Raw genomic sequence first — 10,349 nt, forward strand, 5'->3', positions numbered from 1 at the left:
CTTAGTTTCGAACACCGGACCTTCCGGTTATTGCTGTACCACTGAGCCAAATCGAGCCTCTTTCATAGCAAGTCTTATTCATATATATTATTTGTATATTTCAAATTTTCAATTAATGAAATACGTTGTCACTGTAACGGTATAATTATGTTGCTCCCTAGCGAAATTTATAAAGAAAAAGAAAAGAAAATTTATAAACCGGAAATTTATTAGTCAGCCGACTCAACCCCTCCCCCCCCCCCCCCCCCCCCCCCCCCCCCCCCCCCCCCCCCCTTCTCTAAGAAAATGGACTTGCTTGATTCGGAGTCAAATCACGCCGCAACACCTGCGTTTTGTGTTGATTTTATTTCACTCTGCTTCTGAAATATAGTCTGACAATTAGTCTCAAAGGAGATTTATTTTTTTGGCCCGCCGATTAATTTTGGATGGCCTCTCAAATTCATTTTATTGGGATTGATATAATTCCATTGAATACTGAGAATCGATTGCAAACTTATTTTTATTACAAACACACCTATAGGTCCTATCAAGCTGACCCGCCGGCCTCCGAATGGGGAAATAACCCAATTTTCTCTTAATTTTCGCTCCAACTCTAAACCAACTCTTGATATACGGCTATATTGAAACTTAATTCGTATTATTATTAGATCAAGAAGACTATAGTGCAAAAGCCGAAATTGCAAGGTACCCATTTTATATAGTTTGCTCATTCTGCTTGAAGATAGGAATTGTTGCAGTGACCAAGACACACGATAATTATGTTTTCTCTTGTATAAATCGAAAGGCATGCATGGGATAAGATCCAATTTATATTATAGCAAAGAAGTTTTGCTTTCAATATTCAAATTTCTTTATTATAGACTGTCTGCGTTGAGCCAGGAGGGCAACAACTCCTTTTTGAAAGACACCGTAGACACGAGTTAGCACCCTATAAGAAAATTGATAATAGGAAAGAGTAGCAAAATGCTGCTTGTTTATTTTACATACGGTGATAAATAAATAACAACAAATCTATTTTTGCGAGCTTTTACGTAAAAAAAAATGACCGATACAGAACGTTTTCAAGAATAAAACTGCGGAAAAAAGCACTATCCGACGGTACAATGAGCTCTGTATTCGATAGCTTTCATCATGTATACTCATGCTCTCATGTAAAAATCAATACAATGACATAATAATTAAACAAGTCGATCACTCAGTCGCATTTTCTTCGTCATTATATATATCTTACTCGCGTGTATGATTCCTTGTTCACTTGTGCCATTCACATCATCTATCTGCATTTTGTTCTTCTTCCCATTTTATTGACTTGACTTGGAATGTGAAGGTTGTGGGGGTAGAGGATTATGTTATAGTTTGATGTTAATTAAGGGTATCTTCTTTTATCTTTTTTGTTTACAGACCGTGATCATTGTTGAAGTCTACTGATATCGACTGACACAAATAGCCAGATCTTATTTATGATCACGGTATCAACGAACTCAAACACACAAACGTGTTGAACCCCTAATCATGTCCCTGTTTCAGCAGCTGATATTTAGTCAAACTCAAAATCATGAAGAGTCTCAGGAATTCGTGATAGAATTTCTTGAAAATTAAGCTTTAGAAATGAGTCTGAACTCTCCAACCTAATTCATTTCGTGCAAAACTCAGACTATGACATGTGACATTGACACTCGAACAGTTTGCCTTATGTCTTTAATTCTTTAACTGCTATTTGGCTATTGCATTTCTTGTTTTGCTAGTTTTTGATGACATTCCGTCATGCGTTAGGTTTCGTTTTAGCCTGGTCCGCGTTCACGTTTCTTGTTCTTACATTTTACTTGTCGTTGATCATTGGGTCGTATTTTAAGTCTTTGTCGAACCGTTAGCCTTTCGTTTCTTTTTGCACCAAAGACTTGGGGGAGATAGAGGATTATGTTATAGTTTGATGTTAATTAAGGGTATCTTCTTTTATCTTTTTTGTTTACAGACCGTGATCATTGTTGAAGTCTACTGATATCGACTGACACAAATAGCCAGATCTTATTTAGGGGGGGGGGGGTTTCAAGCCCCTGCACGACACTATAGTGCCCTTTGCCACGATTGACAAGACATTTATGTGCATTTGCCACTCTCCACCCAGGTATTAAATAGTATTATACCCGGTAGGATGAGAACGTTAATGCGGTTTGCGCTTGAAAATGGCATCTGGCCGGAATACTCCCCACGGAGCGGAGCGTGTGCACTATCACATGCAGAAAAGCAATTAAATCCAATGACCGGGGTACATGATTGTATAGTCACCATGGTTATGAATTCACCAAGGACCTGACGTCTTCTGTCTGAATATCAACTTTCCTTTTCCATCTTTTTTTTTGAGCGAGCAAAACAGGCTAGCAAATGCATTATATCCATCGTTGGTGCATTATGTATTAGTTTTCTAACCCCTTTACTCGAATTTTGTCATTGAAAAGAACTTATAATTATGTAGACACACTCCAAAATTCGCCGACTGAATATTTATGCGGGATCTACGTTTATTTTACGTTTTACAATTTCGGGGGGGGGGGTTGGATTGATACGCCCATTGTTGATGACATGTGGAGGGTTTTTTTTAAGGCAAGCCCTGATGAAAATGCACAAAGAGAGAGAGAGAGAAAGAAATGAATATTGCCATGACTTAAACATGTAGGCTGTCAAGATGAGGTTGATCCCCGGGAGAAAACGCCTCAACTTGAAGTTGAGATGATTACAAAAACAAATCGAAAAAGTAACTGGTATCTGGCCCCCGTTATCCGCAATTCCTCCATCGGCATCGTATAATGAACATGACTGTCGTTCAGGTCTGCCGCTCATGCGTGGAATTATTGCCAAAACATCTGGACAAACGACCAAATTAGTTGAGTATATAGCTTGGATAAGCAATCAATGAGAATGCGCTCTTAATTACCAGACGACAGGTACAGACGCTGAAGCACAGACGATCATTCTATCTACAATCGATACGGTAGCGATCACATTCGGAAACACAATTTCAACTGGCAGCCTTCTTTTTTTGTCGGGCCAGTCATTGGCTGTCTGGTGAAGATAGCGTTGTGTTTTTTTTGCGAGTAGCACTGGATTTATATTTCGTGTTTTTGTGCATTTTCTTGTATGTTTGGGATACATTTCATTTCATGTTTGCATACTCATGTTCGTTGACCATTAAATTTAGCGTGGAAGTAAAAGGACCGTGCTTCGAAATAGAAAAATAGTAAGTATCATAGTGACATTCATTGTTTTTTTTTACCATTTTAGAAACAAGGCCCTGCCAAAATATGCCATATAAATTATGTAGGCTGCATCATTTTGTTATGGTGTAATATATTCATAATTAATACAGTCAGAGTTTAAATGGTGGAGAACAGATATGATAATTCCTGAATAATTTTCTCATGTGAGAACTGTGTTCATGTTATCACACATTAATTTCATTCTAGGCCAGGTGGCATAAACATGATAGCAGATGCATGTGCGTATTAGCAGGGCAGTTCCCAATACTTTCGGTTAGAAGGCATATTATTGGCCTCCAATTTTTAATGTGCCCTTTTTATTCTGCGTATAATATATACAGAAAGTACATTTCAACTTGTTTAAAGACACTCGTGGAAATGCCTTGCACGTAACGTAATTTCATTATTATAACGTAATGGAAGGTTCAGAGGCAAAACGGGTGCAAGTGTGCAACCCCCTCCCTATACCAGTGGATTGTTTTCAGAGACCTGTGCCCCCCCCCCCCCCGTGAAAGAACCCTGGATCCGCCACTAAGATACGAGCCATCGTCATTCATGTCTATGTGAGTTAAACAAACCTTTCGATTGCCCGACCATGTTTCCAATATTTTTCTGCATCGTTATTCATATCAAGGAATTTCTGTTATGCTGTAGAAAATCGATATGCACTCCTACATCTGCTTAATGCAGTGGAAATAACGAGCCCAAGGTTGTATGTATTGGTAATGAACTGGCTGTGTTTTTACTTAAACATTAATTTTGTCGCATACTAGTTAAGAATACCAGACATGGGCGTATAGTAGAAAGGTGGTGGCTGGGGCTGCAACGCCCCTCGATTTTTGAAATATCAATGTTCCAAATGTCACTTTATTCTGCATTAGTGAGGTGCCCAAATATGCCCATCTTTTTTGTAGCAGCGAGGCGTTTTATATCATTCCTGTGTATTTCGATAACAAAAGATTATTTTTTTCCCTTAATAAAGTATCTTTCAGCTTCGTTCACTATAATAATAGCTTCATTCTCTCGCGGAATTTAGGATCTCTGACCAAGCGCAGCTGAATAAGTTTGTATAAAAGCTGCGCTATATAAATTTATTATCATTGTTATTATATTTTATTAATATCTGTAAGGTTTATATTTGAGCAACAGGCGTCAATCAGGCGCCAATCCCATTCCTCTCTGGTTAAAACTAATGTGCCTGTCCGCATTTGGTTTCAAATAAAAAAAAATATAGTCCTAAAGAAAATATATCCATTCACTTTTATTGAATAAGGTAAGAGAGTCGGTGTTTCCTTCTGTAGTTGTTAATCTGTCATCCTAAGATGTTCATGAACTCCTTCACGTTTTCCTTTATACGTTTCTCAGTTTCCTGTGTAGGCCTATATTGACCCCATTCCGATATGACACCAGAAAATGATTGATATACATGACAAATAATCGCCATCATTCTGATTTCGCCTTTTTCGGAATAGATTAAATGAATTCATTGTTTCAATTTTATCTTTTTTGAATGCAGAAAATGACTTTCAAGTCTATATCTTATTTTAAAGATCATCTGAAGGTATACTTATCAGTGGGATGATTTCGCATTCATTTAGTTCATTGTACGTTTGACTCTGTCATTTCCCCAGAAATTTTCAAGAATTGGCTTTCGCCCCCCTTCCTCCCACTCTCTCTTTCCCCCTCTTTCTCTTTCTATCACTCTCTCTCTCTCTCTCTCTCTCTCTCTCTCTCTCTCTCTCTCTCTCCCTCCCTCTCTCCCTTCCTCTCTCACAAAAAAATTAATGGGTAAAATGCCCCTCCTCCTGCTCAATTTTCTAATATTTATAACAAAAAAGTGTTTTGCTTGTAGATCATAGCTAGGTTTTGGGACCAAATTTCAGTCTAATTTTTTATTTTAAATTAACATTTATTTGAACACCTATAGGCCTACTCCCTCCCGACCCCCCCCCCCCCCCCCCCCCCTCCTCCTCCGACCCCTTCGTCCATGAATTCTGGATCCACCATCGGGTTACTCCAAGTGATGTAGTCGATTATGGTCCATGGTCTGTCCCGTCTCGGTGTACATAGCTCATCTGAGACGATCTAGAATACCACCTGTGTCTGGGAACATCATCAATAAATACAAATAACACCTGTGCATCAATAATTATTATGTTCAGCAACACGGGAGCTTATGGCCATGCCTCTGATGTATTATTATTTCAGCCCAGAGTCAAACACAAAGGTGGCGCTGTGGTATATTGGTGAAAGCTCTTGACTCTCATAATTATGCGAGAGCTGAATTCGATACTTGATTTGTGGTTACGTCCTTGATCAAGGTGTTTCACAAATCTCTGCCCCTCTCGACCCACGCATGACAGATATTCATCTAGCAATGCTGGGGTAATTAATTATTGAAGGGTCCTTATGAAGATAGGAGGTAGGGGCTCCGGTTTAGAAACCAATTCCGGGCAACCGTTAAGGCGATATTATTTGTTTATTTGTTTTTATAACTCTCTTATAAAAGAAGAATGTACAAATAGAATCGACAAAACAAAATAACAAGAACAATGGTATTTAAAGAAGAAAACAAACCTCCGTGAATGGATTAATGAATGCATCGTGACAATGTAAATATCGTCCTAAATGTGTGTGCTTCGGGGTGTGCTTCATAGATTTGGGAACAGGAAAGTTTTGTCAGGTGCGAGCAAAAGCCCCCTCTATAGCAGAATGTTCCTGCATACATCCGTGAATGCATCATGCCTCTATAAATCATACAAGATGTGCACTGGTTCTTCAACCATTCACTCGTATCAATATATTTTGTATCCGGGATTTCCCTTTCTTTGCGATGCTGTGTATATTTGAAAGGGGTGCAAAATATTTACCGTCCCAAAATGATGGTGAAAACGCAATATTGAAGGTTTCGTTTTCATTCTAGTTTTGCGTGAATGGCTGAGAAATTTTGCCTGCGGTTTTGATTAATCACGTTCATGATTTCAAAGTCCGTACTGAAGGTGGAACAGGAACTCATTTAATGAAAATAGGCTATTTAGCTGAAGGCAATTTCAACCATTAGAGTTAATTGCCAATTTGATGCTTGATAAATCATCAAGACATGCTTCTTTAGTTTCGCATGTTTAATGACAGCTCAATTCGTAAGGCAATAGATTACACGATGATTTAAACGCACCATCACAATCCACGCATGGAAAATAATTTTCATCAGGTACTTTTATTTAGTAATTAATTGATAACAGAGAGGAGGGGCAAAATGAATCCAGAGGGCCACATTACGTACACATAGTACTATAATCAGTCTTCAATGTGGAAAGATGGGGGCGTACACCGACCTTTGTTGTTTTTTTTTATTGGGGGGGGGGGGGGGGGCAAACAGATCTTTATGTGAGTGTTTCTGGATTTTCATTAAGTCGAAAGATTATTTACTTTATTTGGTTTGTCAATTCCTGAGATTTTTAGGATCCACCATCTCGAGTGCGTTTTCATTTTTACGATATTCAAATGAAATTTTGCTCTTAGAATACTAAACAAATAATATTTGGCGTAAAACTATCTTCAATAATATGATTTGTTTTAATGTTAAGATTTTATACCCCTAATTACTAGATCATTCTAATTCAGTAATTGGACTTTAAAAGGTTTCCCTCCCATTCATAATAATTCAGGTAGCAACTAATTTGGGAAGGGGTGGTCGTAGTGCTATATTCGCTCTTCTTTTAATTCGAAAGATAATCCTTTTCAGTTCTGTTGCTTAAATTATCATTATCACCCTTAGATTAAAGGGCATCGATTGTCGATTTACCGCCCCCCCCCCCCCCCTGACGGCCAACCCGACCGCCCCACCTCCCACGGTATTATATCCTGATGACCTGCTTCACTATTACATGCCTTTTAGCCTACTTTCAATTGATTTTCACATTATTTTGACAGGGGTGTCATCAAGGTAGGCTCGCATCCTTCCTGAAGGCAATCATTTCACCTCCGATCGAACAGAGTCGAAGGAAAAACAAGACGCTGCCAGAATATACTTATTTATAGCCCGACAAAAACTTATGCATGCGGCTTGCAGAATCATGACCCAACATCGTATACTGGTATACACATATCGAAGGAGCCCATCGTAGATTATAACCGAGTAGTGTCATATCATTTAAACGTTCACACGCACCTGCCGAATTCGTCGCGTGCATCGAGTGCAACAAAATGAGACAGCTTATAAATAACGGAGAACTAATGGCGTAGCTTTGAACTTGTTGGTGGAAGACAGAGCAATATTGCCAGTGGAATGTATATATCCTGCTAAATTTAGCCGCAGAGGAGGATTTTGATATCAAGTGAGGTGGATTGGAATTTCTATTTTTTGCGACTTGCGCACCACGGAACATAAATTATTGTTAATCTCTCTACAAATCTTCGGATGGTGAAAAGATGCACAGTGAAAAATAAATGCATTTCCAAATGAAGTGAAGAGCCCAAGACTTGGAATACGTATTCGTGTGTATAGTTCAGCAAATCATTTATGTCAACAGATGTCAGATGTAATTATAATTATGGTTGTTTTAGCTATTTACAACTCACCTGGAAGTTAAGAGTCTGAAACTTGAATGGTAATGCTATATAATAAATAGATGACATTAGTACATCATTATTTGCATCGGAAATTTTAATTTGAAGATTTTGATTTTAAAAATGCAATCTGCTACCCATCAGTGCGAATTCAAGAGCCAGACCCTGGGATGATGTGTTTATATACACCAATTGCGTCACAAGATGTAATTTGAATCCTTTAAAAAAAAAGATTTTGCTATCTTATACAACTCGTCATCGCGAAGTCAAGAGCCCAGGACGTGCACGATGGATAGTATAATGAGACGACGAGATGAGGAGCTGATGCGGATGAGGAACATGAGTGGAGGAGGAGGAGGAGGGATGGGTAACCATGGTGATATGGCAGGCATGGACCCCAACTCATCAAGCATGGACATGAGTGGGATGATGGGGATGAAGGTAAGCACTTCTGGTTGTTATGGTAACTATAAAGATGATGGTGATGATAACGTGCACAGATTTGCGCTGAGCAAGAGATTGTTGATGTCAAGAGGGAGCTTTTGTGACTTTCTTTCCTTTTTCCTTCGTTTGTTTTTACTCTCACTGGCATGATTTCAAACGAATGCATATTGTTAATCGATACACCGATAAGAGAACAATAAGAGAGAACCTATAGGAATGTAATGATTATAAGATAAATTCTTCACCAAAATAAGGACGTTTATCGGGACCGGTGATGGCAGATGACAATCGTGTCACCAGCATTTTACAGTAATAAAGATAAGGATTTGTCAGTTGGAAGTGTTCTAAAAACGTTAACAAATAGTTGATATATTCGATTGTTTTGATTTATGTTTGCCGTTGAACATTCGACCTACACATAATAGGCCTGTTTGCGAATTCGGTCCTGATGCAAAATGTTTAAACGCCTCCTCTCTCATCGAGAGGAAGAAAGAGTAAGAAAAGTTCTGGTCGCATAATTGTAAAATATTCCTTGCTGTTGAAGGTGTTGTTATTTTTTTGCTGAAAATGTTTTATCCAACATATCGCCAACGTCGATCCGACTATCTCCCCTTCGCGTTTAGAATGGTAAATCGACACCTCATGCACGTGATCGTCAGCTGTTCGTCACTTTACTGTCTCTCTTGCCATGCACCATTAGCGCATCACCATTACAACACCACACCGCGCTTGAGATGTCCATCATCAACTGCACGATGGGCCTTGTTTCATTAAACCTGTCATCAATAATAAAAGCCGTGGATATTGGCTGTGAGCAATGTAGTGCAGACTGCAGAATCATAAATTTTTGTATGAGACATTGGCAATGTGTTGTTGTCATCATCGTCATAATATGACTAATTGATTTATTACTTGATTGATTAATTGACTGACTGACTGACTTACTGCTGGACTAACTGATTGATAGCTACACGATTGATAGATATTTAAAGATAATGTCGTCATCATTATTTTCAAGCAATTTCAAGCAAATGTTAGATGAAACGTGATCATTTGAAAATGTATCACTTATATTTGCTTATTTATGATTAATTAATAACAATCGAATCAAATCAAATCAAAGTATCATCGTCAGCAGCAGCAGCAGCATTTTGACATTTCCCACCGTCATCCTCCGTTACAATATCATTATCTGTCACGATTTGCATATTACATTGTTGTCATCGGCATCATACATTCTTTGATAACCATTATCACCATGATGACATAACTATCGTTTATATAACCTCAAATACAATTTACACTTTTGTATGATACCTCGACTCGATTTTTCATCATTAATAATAACTGCACAGATGAAAGTGGGGAATCGAGGACATCCACAGACCATTATAATGGCATCACCGTGGTAACATGCAATTATTCTGAACATTAGTAAGAATGATGCCTCATAAATAATGAGTGTTAAGAAATAAGTTTAATATATTAATATATTCATTATGTCACGTTATATTATTACATCCTATTCAAGAGGCCATGTTTGCAAAATGATTCTCCGCCCATGTACATACCCAACTTTTATCATGATTTTTTTTCTTTAAAGGTAAAGACCAGTTATGGTCATGCGATTGCATTGTGAAAGAAACGTTGTGGAATCGATCAGAAAAGGTTGATCATTTAGCATCTAGCATCTGCAAGGTTCTGGAATCATCAAAGTGATAAGAAATTTAGCCCATTCTTCGTAAAGTTACAAGCACTATACACAGAAAGATGTATATGGGACTACCCTATATCTCTCACAGACCATGAGAGAAACAAATTTACCAAATATATGAATTAGAAGGCTGGTTTCCCGGCAAATTTTTTATCATCATGTATTAGTCAAAACATATTCTTTCACATGATTGGTAATGAGAGCTTCCATTTCATTTTTTGAAATTGGGGCGTTTCCAATACTGGTCTTTACCTTTAATCGTCTTGTTTCCTCCTATAGCATGTAAATCAAACTTTCGTCTCAGTTTTTCCACACAAAAAATACATCCGTCATCAGTTTCATGTTGTTTTTGAAGACTTGTTTTTTCA

This window comes from Strongylocentrotus purpuratus, unplaced genomic scaffold, assembly GCF_000002235.5.
Source record: "Strongylocentrotus purpuratus isolate Spur 01 unplaced genomic scaffold, Spur_5.0 spur5_scaffold_2, whole genome shotgun sequence".
NCBI classification, from domain to species: domain Eukaryota; kingdom Metazoa; phylum Echinodermata; class Echinoidea; order Camarodonta; family Strongylocentrotidae; genus Strongylocentrotus; species Strongylocentrotus purpuratus.